A 7613-nucleotide genomic window follows, 5' to 3' on the forward strand; every position below is an offset into this window, starting at 1 on the left:
TCTTTTTTTCTCCTGATTCAATTCTTTTGGTGAGGTTCTCGAGCATCTTCATAATAGTGGGGTCTGTTGCTGACCCGTTGTTACTCGATCTCTCTGGTACCTGCTCGACTTGAGGAGCCATTTTTGGTGCTACTGTGCTTTGGGTTTTTTGGTGACCTTGTAGTTGAGCAGTAGCCAGTTTTTGTGCTTGCAACATTTCAAAAATGACTTGAAGACTAACATCTCTTTCCTCACCGCGCACACTTCCGTCGGTAGGAGAGCTTACATCGACATGCACAATGTTCCGCGAGCTCACATCGATGGGGATTTGTGCTGGTGCCTGCCCTGGGTTTCGAGGTGGTACACCGGCATCTGCTGGTGCTGCCCTTGGGTTTTGCGGTGGTAAACCGACATCTGCACCAATTTCTCCCTGAAGCCCAATACCGTTGTTTTCACGTGCATTTGCTGAGTTAGACATTTTTACCTGAAATCAGAGATTTTTTTACAAGAAAAAGTGTGAAGAATAACTTGTGTTTTCAGAAAAGTAGCACCAAAACAATCACTATTATTCCTAGCCCCACGGTGGGCGCCAAACTGCTTACCTTAAAAATGGTAACTACAATTATATATGATTTTCTTGTTCTAAAAATACGTGATTTATTTCAATACTAGTTGTTAGGCAGTAGATGCTAAGTGTAAGTGAAAAAAATAAGAAATGCAAACTAATAGGGTCACACGGTTGGGCCTCGAGCTGGCTGGAACAGGGCCTTAACATCTAGATGGGGCTAATAACAATGAACAATTGATGAAGAATCAATGATAATGAGGGCCTCAGAGATTTCCTTTTGTGGTTAATAATGAGCAATAAATGAAAAATAATAAATGAACAATGAAAGAATAAGCAATAAATATGTAGAGCAATTGTTTAAGCAAAGAGCAGAGAATGTTGTATTGTATTCAATGTGAGTGTACTTAATGATTATCCGAGAGTCCTTACAAGTTGATAAGGGTCCCCTTTGTATAGGAGGGGTAAATCCCAACACAATATATGGCTAATAAATGACAAAGAAATGCTACTAATATAGTTGTATAACGGCTCAGTACGGATTTATTCTATTCTTGCACACTCTATCAGTCCTCATCGCATGCCCTCGGGGGTTTCCCGCCATTCCATGATGGTCATCGATTTTCATACTGCCTCGATATACACCATGGTGAATCTTCGACATACCCTGTTGAGGAGAACACTTTGGGGATGAGCCTTGGACTGTGTTTTGATCCCATCGAGGCCAGGCTTGAACTTCCATGAGAGCCTTAAAACGGTCTTCCCTGATTTTGACTGTATACAACTTTAGTCACTTACAAGATTCTAATTAGCTTAAGCAAGAACTACCTTTGAAAAGCTTTCAAGTAGTCACGTTGTCAATGTTACATCTGAATTTTTGAAATAAAAGAGGCAATCACACCACACATGGTCAGATCCGATTTTAGGAAAACACCTGGATTTATTTCAAACAACTTTCCAAATAAACAAACAAGGTACATTTTATTTTGATATATATTGGGTGTTTGTATAGAGTTTACGTTTTCCAATAATCCATTATTTTTATAATCTTTATGGCATAGTTTTAAAAGAAAATGTTGCCATTTTTAAAGAGGTACAAATCTTTTCTCATAAACAAATGAATTAACATATTATTCTCACTTATTCAAGACTTTCATAGAGGCTTGTTATTGCCTTAATAATTAATCAAGTAGGATATAAACATTTCTTTCCCTGTACCTAGCCTAAGTTTAAGGAACTATCTCAGGTAGATTTTAAGGGATGCCTAACACCTTCATCTTAGAATAACTAGAACCCTTTTTCCGATCTTATCGATTTAGTAGACCATTAGTATAATGATCTTCATAGACTTATAGGTACCCTAGTATACCTTTAAATATTAGGTGGCAACTCTTCTTTTATAAATTTCAGGGAAATCATGAGTTGTATTTTTTTTTGACATGTGCAAAATAGGATGCAATATTTATTATTGCACTTATGCCTTCTACCTTTATTGTTGTTGCTACATATATGCCTCCTATCTTATTGTTACTGTTAGCTATATGTCTTCTTTGGTATTGTTATACATGTTAATAGTAAATAAGAGTTGAAATGCACGAAGGGTGTTACCGTGCAATTGAATTTGACATACATACACACATGCATACATTTGGTAAGGATGAGATAAATTCATGAAGGGTGTTGTTGTTCTATTTTATTTGATATATTGAACATACGCTTTTTTTAATTATATGATTTTGTAGTCATGACTTATATTGGTTCAGATATGTTGTTTCTATCTCACAAACTTGATTTAGTGGAGAGGTTTGGTTGTTATATTTGTGAAAGACGGAGCCTTGCATCGAATACGTACAACATTTCCGATTCAAGCTACCTTTTGTTCATGGTAATTTAGGACTTCAATTCTATTTGTGCAAACATCAAACAAATGTTATTTTCATTCATCATACCAACCTTGTGAATCTGTATCATAGTGACTCATGACTTGTACTGTCAGTCCTTAGGATAGCTGTATTGAAATATTTTGTAGTATTTATTATTAATATTGATGATTTCTCATTATAGTTTTAACTTATACTGTTTGGCTTACCTAGTGGATTAGGTTAGGTTCCATCACTACGTGGGTAAAAGTTTGGGTCATGACAATTTGGTATCAAAGCTCTATATCTATAGGTTCTATGAGTCATGAGCAAATGTCTAGTACAATCTTGTGGATCGATAAGATGACATCCACATTTATCTTCGAGAGGCTAGAGGGCATTTAGGAAACTCCCAATTCTTTCTTCTCTTATAATGTGTCATTGATTTATCTTGAAACTTATATCCTCAATTTCTTTCCATTCACTCGTATGTGATGTTGATCATTCGGTATCAGATGTGCACTAATGACTTGTGATGTAGCGGATGGGATGAGAGGGTTTATGGATACTTTATCATCATCTCAATGGGTTGTACAATTTTGAGAAGTAGGTGTGTCGGTGGATCTTCCAGTTGTTCATTTGAGGAGTACAATTAATTCTTATGTTTTGTTGACGAAATACACAAGAGGATTAATTAGTTGTCTAGTTGTTGTGACCCATAGGGTTAAGGGAAGATGCCAATTTGAGACTAATATGTGGGTTATCAATGCGAGAAGATTAGAGGTTGTGTGTTTTGTATGAAGATTCTATTTAGTGGAATGCATATACTACCATTTTGGAGCACTTGAAAAAGTTGGCTTGACTATCAAAAGGATGAGTATACACTCGACAGATGATTAGAGTGTGTTGTAACTAGTTTTATGTGAGTTTATTAGGAGTTTTAGTTGGATAACAACATGAAATCATGGAAGTTAAGCAGGAAGAGTATTATGGTTTATCAGATGATGTGTTTGTGGATCCATGCCAAGTGGAGGAATCTACCATCAAAGATTAGGCCATATGGGCATGTGTTGTTATAGTTCCTGGACTAGGATGTGCTTGTGGATTATTTACAACTTGAAGAGGATGACTTCGAGAATGACTCGAGCAAGTGATTGGGCGAATACATGATGTAATATGCTACATTAGTATAGGAAGGTTGTGGAATGACTCAGGTTTGATATAGGGTGTGCGAAGATAAATGCTTTACTTGATTGTTTAGGGATGAGGTTGCATCTTAAATTATTTATGTGCTAATGGAGCACATGTTGGTTGTGCATCAAAGTTAGAGTAGAGTGGATAACCCAAGAAGGTCTTAGTGGGTTCAAGGTTCATTGTGGTTTCAAATGATTTCTAGAATTTGTGTGGCTAAGATCTGAGATTTGCATTGGATGGTGCCAAGACTTGCAATATTCTATATCATAATTGATTATATATGGCAGTATTATAGAGTTGAAAGAAACAATTTTGGATTCGTTAAAGGTCTCTCCATTGCGAGCATTTCAGTTTGAGTTACTTTTGGGATTAATAGTTTTTGTGACTTTGTTAATTTAGATAGATACAATTCTGATGGCTTGACTATGTGCTAATGGGTTTCGAATAACTCACAATAATTTTGACCGCAGCTTGAGGTTGATGTCTTCTATGGGCATGGGAGGTTTGTTGCGTATCACGATGTTCTCCTAGATTGAGTTACATGGAAGGTTTCTAGTTGATGGAGTGTTTATCCAACCCGTGATTCAGAGTTGATGATGAGGTTCCCGTATTTTTGTATTGTATCATGGTAGATGCAGTGAGTCGTGAGGCACTAGGATTGCATAGAAAAGGTTGCGGTTCAATTTTTTAACGACCCGGCCAGACGTTTTAAGAAATTAAGCTCTGTTCGGCGGTGTAAGATTTGGAACAGGTTCATAATCTTGCGTGTATGGTTCAATTCAGTTAACAGATGATTCAGAGTCAAATTGGAAGAAAGAATCTAGTTTTGGAAGTTTAAGCGGTGAGAATTTGACCGAAATTGGACTTTTGAGTAAACGGCCCCGGAATGGATTTTGGGTGATCTCAATAGCTTTGTATGGTAATTTTGGACTTAGGCGTGCGTCCGAATTCGGATTTGGAGATCCGTAGGGTAATTTGAGGTGTTTCCGTGAAAGTTGGAAAAGTTGAAGTTTAGAAAGTGGAGAAGTTTGACCCATCGATAACTTTTGTGATATCGGGGTCAGAATGCGATTCTGAGTGTTTGAGCAGCTCTGATATGTAATTTTGGACTTGTCTGCAAAAATTGGCGTTATTCCGGGTTGATTTGACAGGTTTCGACACAAGTTTTTGAAGTTGGAAGATTTGGAAGTTCATAGTTCGATTCATGGTGTGATTCGTCGTTTAGGTGTTGTTTGACATGATTTGAGACCTCAAGCGAGTCCGTGTTAGGTTATATGACTTTTTTGTGTGTTTAGATGGGGTCCCGGGGGACTCAGGTGCATTTCAGATGTGTTTCGGATCATTTTGGGCTACTTTAGATGCTGATTATCTGATATCTGGTGTTGTTCTTCGCGTTCGCGAAGAAGAATTTGGCTTCTGGAAGTTTGTTCTTCGTGTTTGCGAAGGGACTCTCGCGTTCGCGAAGAAGGAAATCTCGGTTGCACAGGTCTGATTTCGGAGGCTCATATCTCACATTCTATAAGGAATTTGGAGATAATCTAAATATAAAATTTGTAGCTCTAAGTGTCTAGTTTTCAGAAATGTAAATTAATTAGCATTTCAATTTGTGTACAAAAAGGTATGGTAGTTACACTACAGGCTGTCCGGGGAGAGTTTGAAAATCTCTACTTCACAGGGCTGACTTTGGAAGCTTATATTTAGCATTATTTAATGATTCAGGAAATGAGAAACCTATTAAACTATAGCCCTTGGTGTCTAGTTTTTAGAACATCAAACCATTTGTCATTTGGAGTTGTGTGAAAAAGTTATGGCCATTATACAAAGGCTGTTTGGAATGAGTTTGGAAATTGCTGACGAGGGATTTAGTCATCGCGAATGTGAGAGAAGGGTCGCGAACGCAAAGAACAACCCGTGGGCAGGAAGAATATATTCCCAAATCGAGGGTTAGACCATTTTATTCATATCTTGACTTGTGGAGCTCGGATTTGAGCGATTCTTTGAAGGTTTTTTCACTCAAATCAATTGGGTAATTGTTTATCACCTAAAATCTAACATATTCCATGATTTTATCTTCATTTTCATCATTTAATTTGTGTTTTGGATTGGAAAAAATGTTGGTTTTTGAAGAAACTTCCTAAAATGAAAAATCATGATTTGAGGTACCAAATGGTATCGGAATTTGATAAATTTTGTATGGTTGAACTCGTATCGGAATGGGTATTTGATTTTTATAAAATTTGTCGAGTTTCGAGGTGCTGGTCGGGGGGTCAACTTTTGGACCGATTTTTGGATTTTGTTAAAGAATGAGACTTTATGATCCAAAGTAGTTTCTTATGTGTTTTATTTGTGCTTTGAAGTTAATTTTGTGAGATTTGAGCCGTCCGAAGGTCTTTTCACCCGAGAAGTGCATTTTAGAGTATCGGTTTGTCGTCTTTGAGGCAAGTGTCTTGCCTAACCTTGTGGGGGGGACTTCCCCTTAGGATTTGAGTCTGCTATGTCGATTGTAGTTCGTGTACGCGAGGTGACAAGTGCATGCTTGGACTTATATGTGGAAAAATTAGCCTTTTAGGGTTCTTAAGTCCTTATATTCACTGTGTATGAATGTGTACTTGATATGCTTGAGTTTTCCACTTACTAGTTTCACCTCTACATGCTCTAATTGGAATTAATTCTTTATGATTCTATTTACCGTGAAAATGGTAATAACAATTAAATTTGTTGATGGGATTCAAAAAATACGTGATATATTTTTGTGCTAGTTATTAGAGCAGTTGATGTTAGATATGTGAAGCTTAACGGCGAAACAGGAACTAAAGCAGGGTTATAATCAAGCCGGGGGGCTTGCTTCCCGGGCCTCAGACTAACAGATAAAGGGGCCTTAACGTCGATGCCTGGGCTCGGGCTCGAGCTATCAAAGATAATCAGGAAAAGGCTAACAGTTGGGATATAATTAAAGGAGGATCTTATGGCCAATATCAAGCAATAAATGAAGAACAAGTACGAAAAAATAATTGAAAGTGGTAGTCTCGAGCGAGTAAGTTAGAGAGAAAAGAGAGAGTTTTTATTGATCTTGTGTAGAATAGTTGAAGCAACCGCTTTACAAAGTGCCAACATTATATAAGAGGGGGAATCCAAACATAGTACAGGATAAATTAAATGATAAAGGAAGCGGGATGGAACAGCTAACTAGCTTCATGATATAGACGTAGACTAGCGTTAGACTAGACTGGCAGACTTAAACGGCCCTGGATGCATTTTTCGGAAGCCTCCCATGCCCGTTGGGGTATCGACCAACATTATCCCCAGGCCGGGTGTCGATAGATCTTGAGGGAGGTACCCTGTATGAGGTATCGAGCCTCCGAGGTGATCTCCTAAAGTACCTTATCGAGAGATTGGTCCCCCCCCAATTTCGTTGTATATAGATAGTCCCCACATTTCTTAGAGAGATGCGATGAGAAACGATTTGGACATCCCACTCTATGGGCTCCCGTAATGACATCGTGTTGAGGATGCAAGCCTCCATAAATACCAAAATGTTTCATCATTTCGCTTTTTTAGGGCCAACTGACACGTCATGATTTCTTGTTCTTCGGGGCCATAATGTCGCCGTTGATTCAGCTCCCATGAATACATTGAATGCGCCTGTCGTTACATATTTCGAGGGCAATAATGACGTCGTCGATTACTTTGCCCCTCTTTTCTATAAATAGGGCCTTCTATGATCAGTTTTTCATCTAAGAATCCTCCGATATCTATCCATTCCTCCTTTCTTGCTATCTTAACTCTTTGTTGTTTACCATGTTTGAGGCCCATGGCCTCATGATTTTATGGCGATATCAGGCGTGCTACGGCCTATCTCCCAAACCTTCTTGGTCGAACGAGATTATGATGCCTTTATGTTGTTGTTGTTGTCGTCTCCACTAGCTCGGGGCAATGAAGCAGAGGACCAATTTCCTCCGACCCAAGGAAGTATTTGGATTATACACCGCTGCTCAAGAGGGGGCTCGGATTATACA

The sequence above is a fragment of the Nicotiana tabacum genome, chromosome 20, assembly GCF_000715075.1.
Source record: "Nicotiana tabacum cultivar K326 chromosome 20, ASM71507v2, whole genome shotgun sequence".
NCBI lineage: Eukaryota > Viridiplantae > Streptophyta > Magnoliopsida > Solanales > Solanaceae > Nicotiana > Nicotiana tabacum.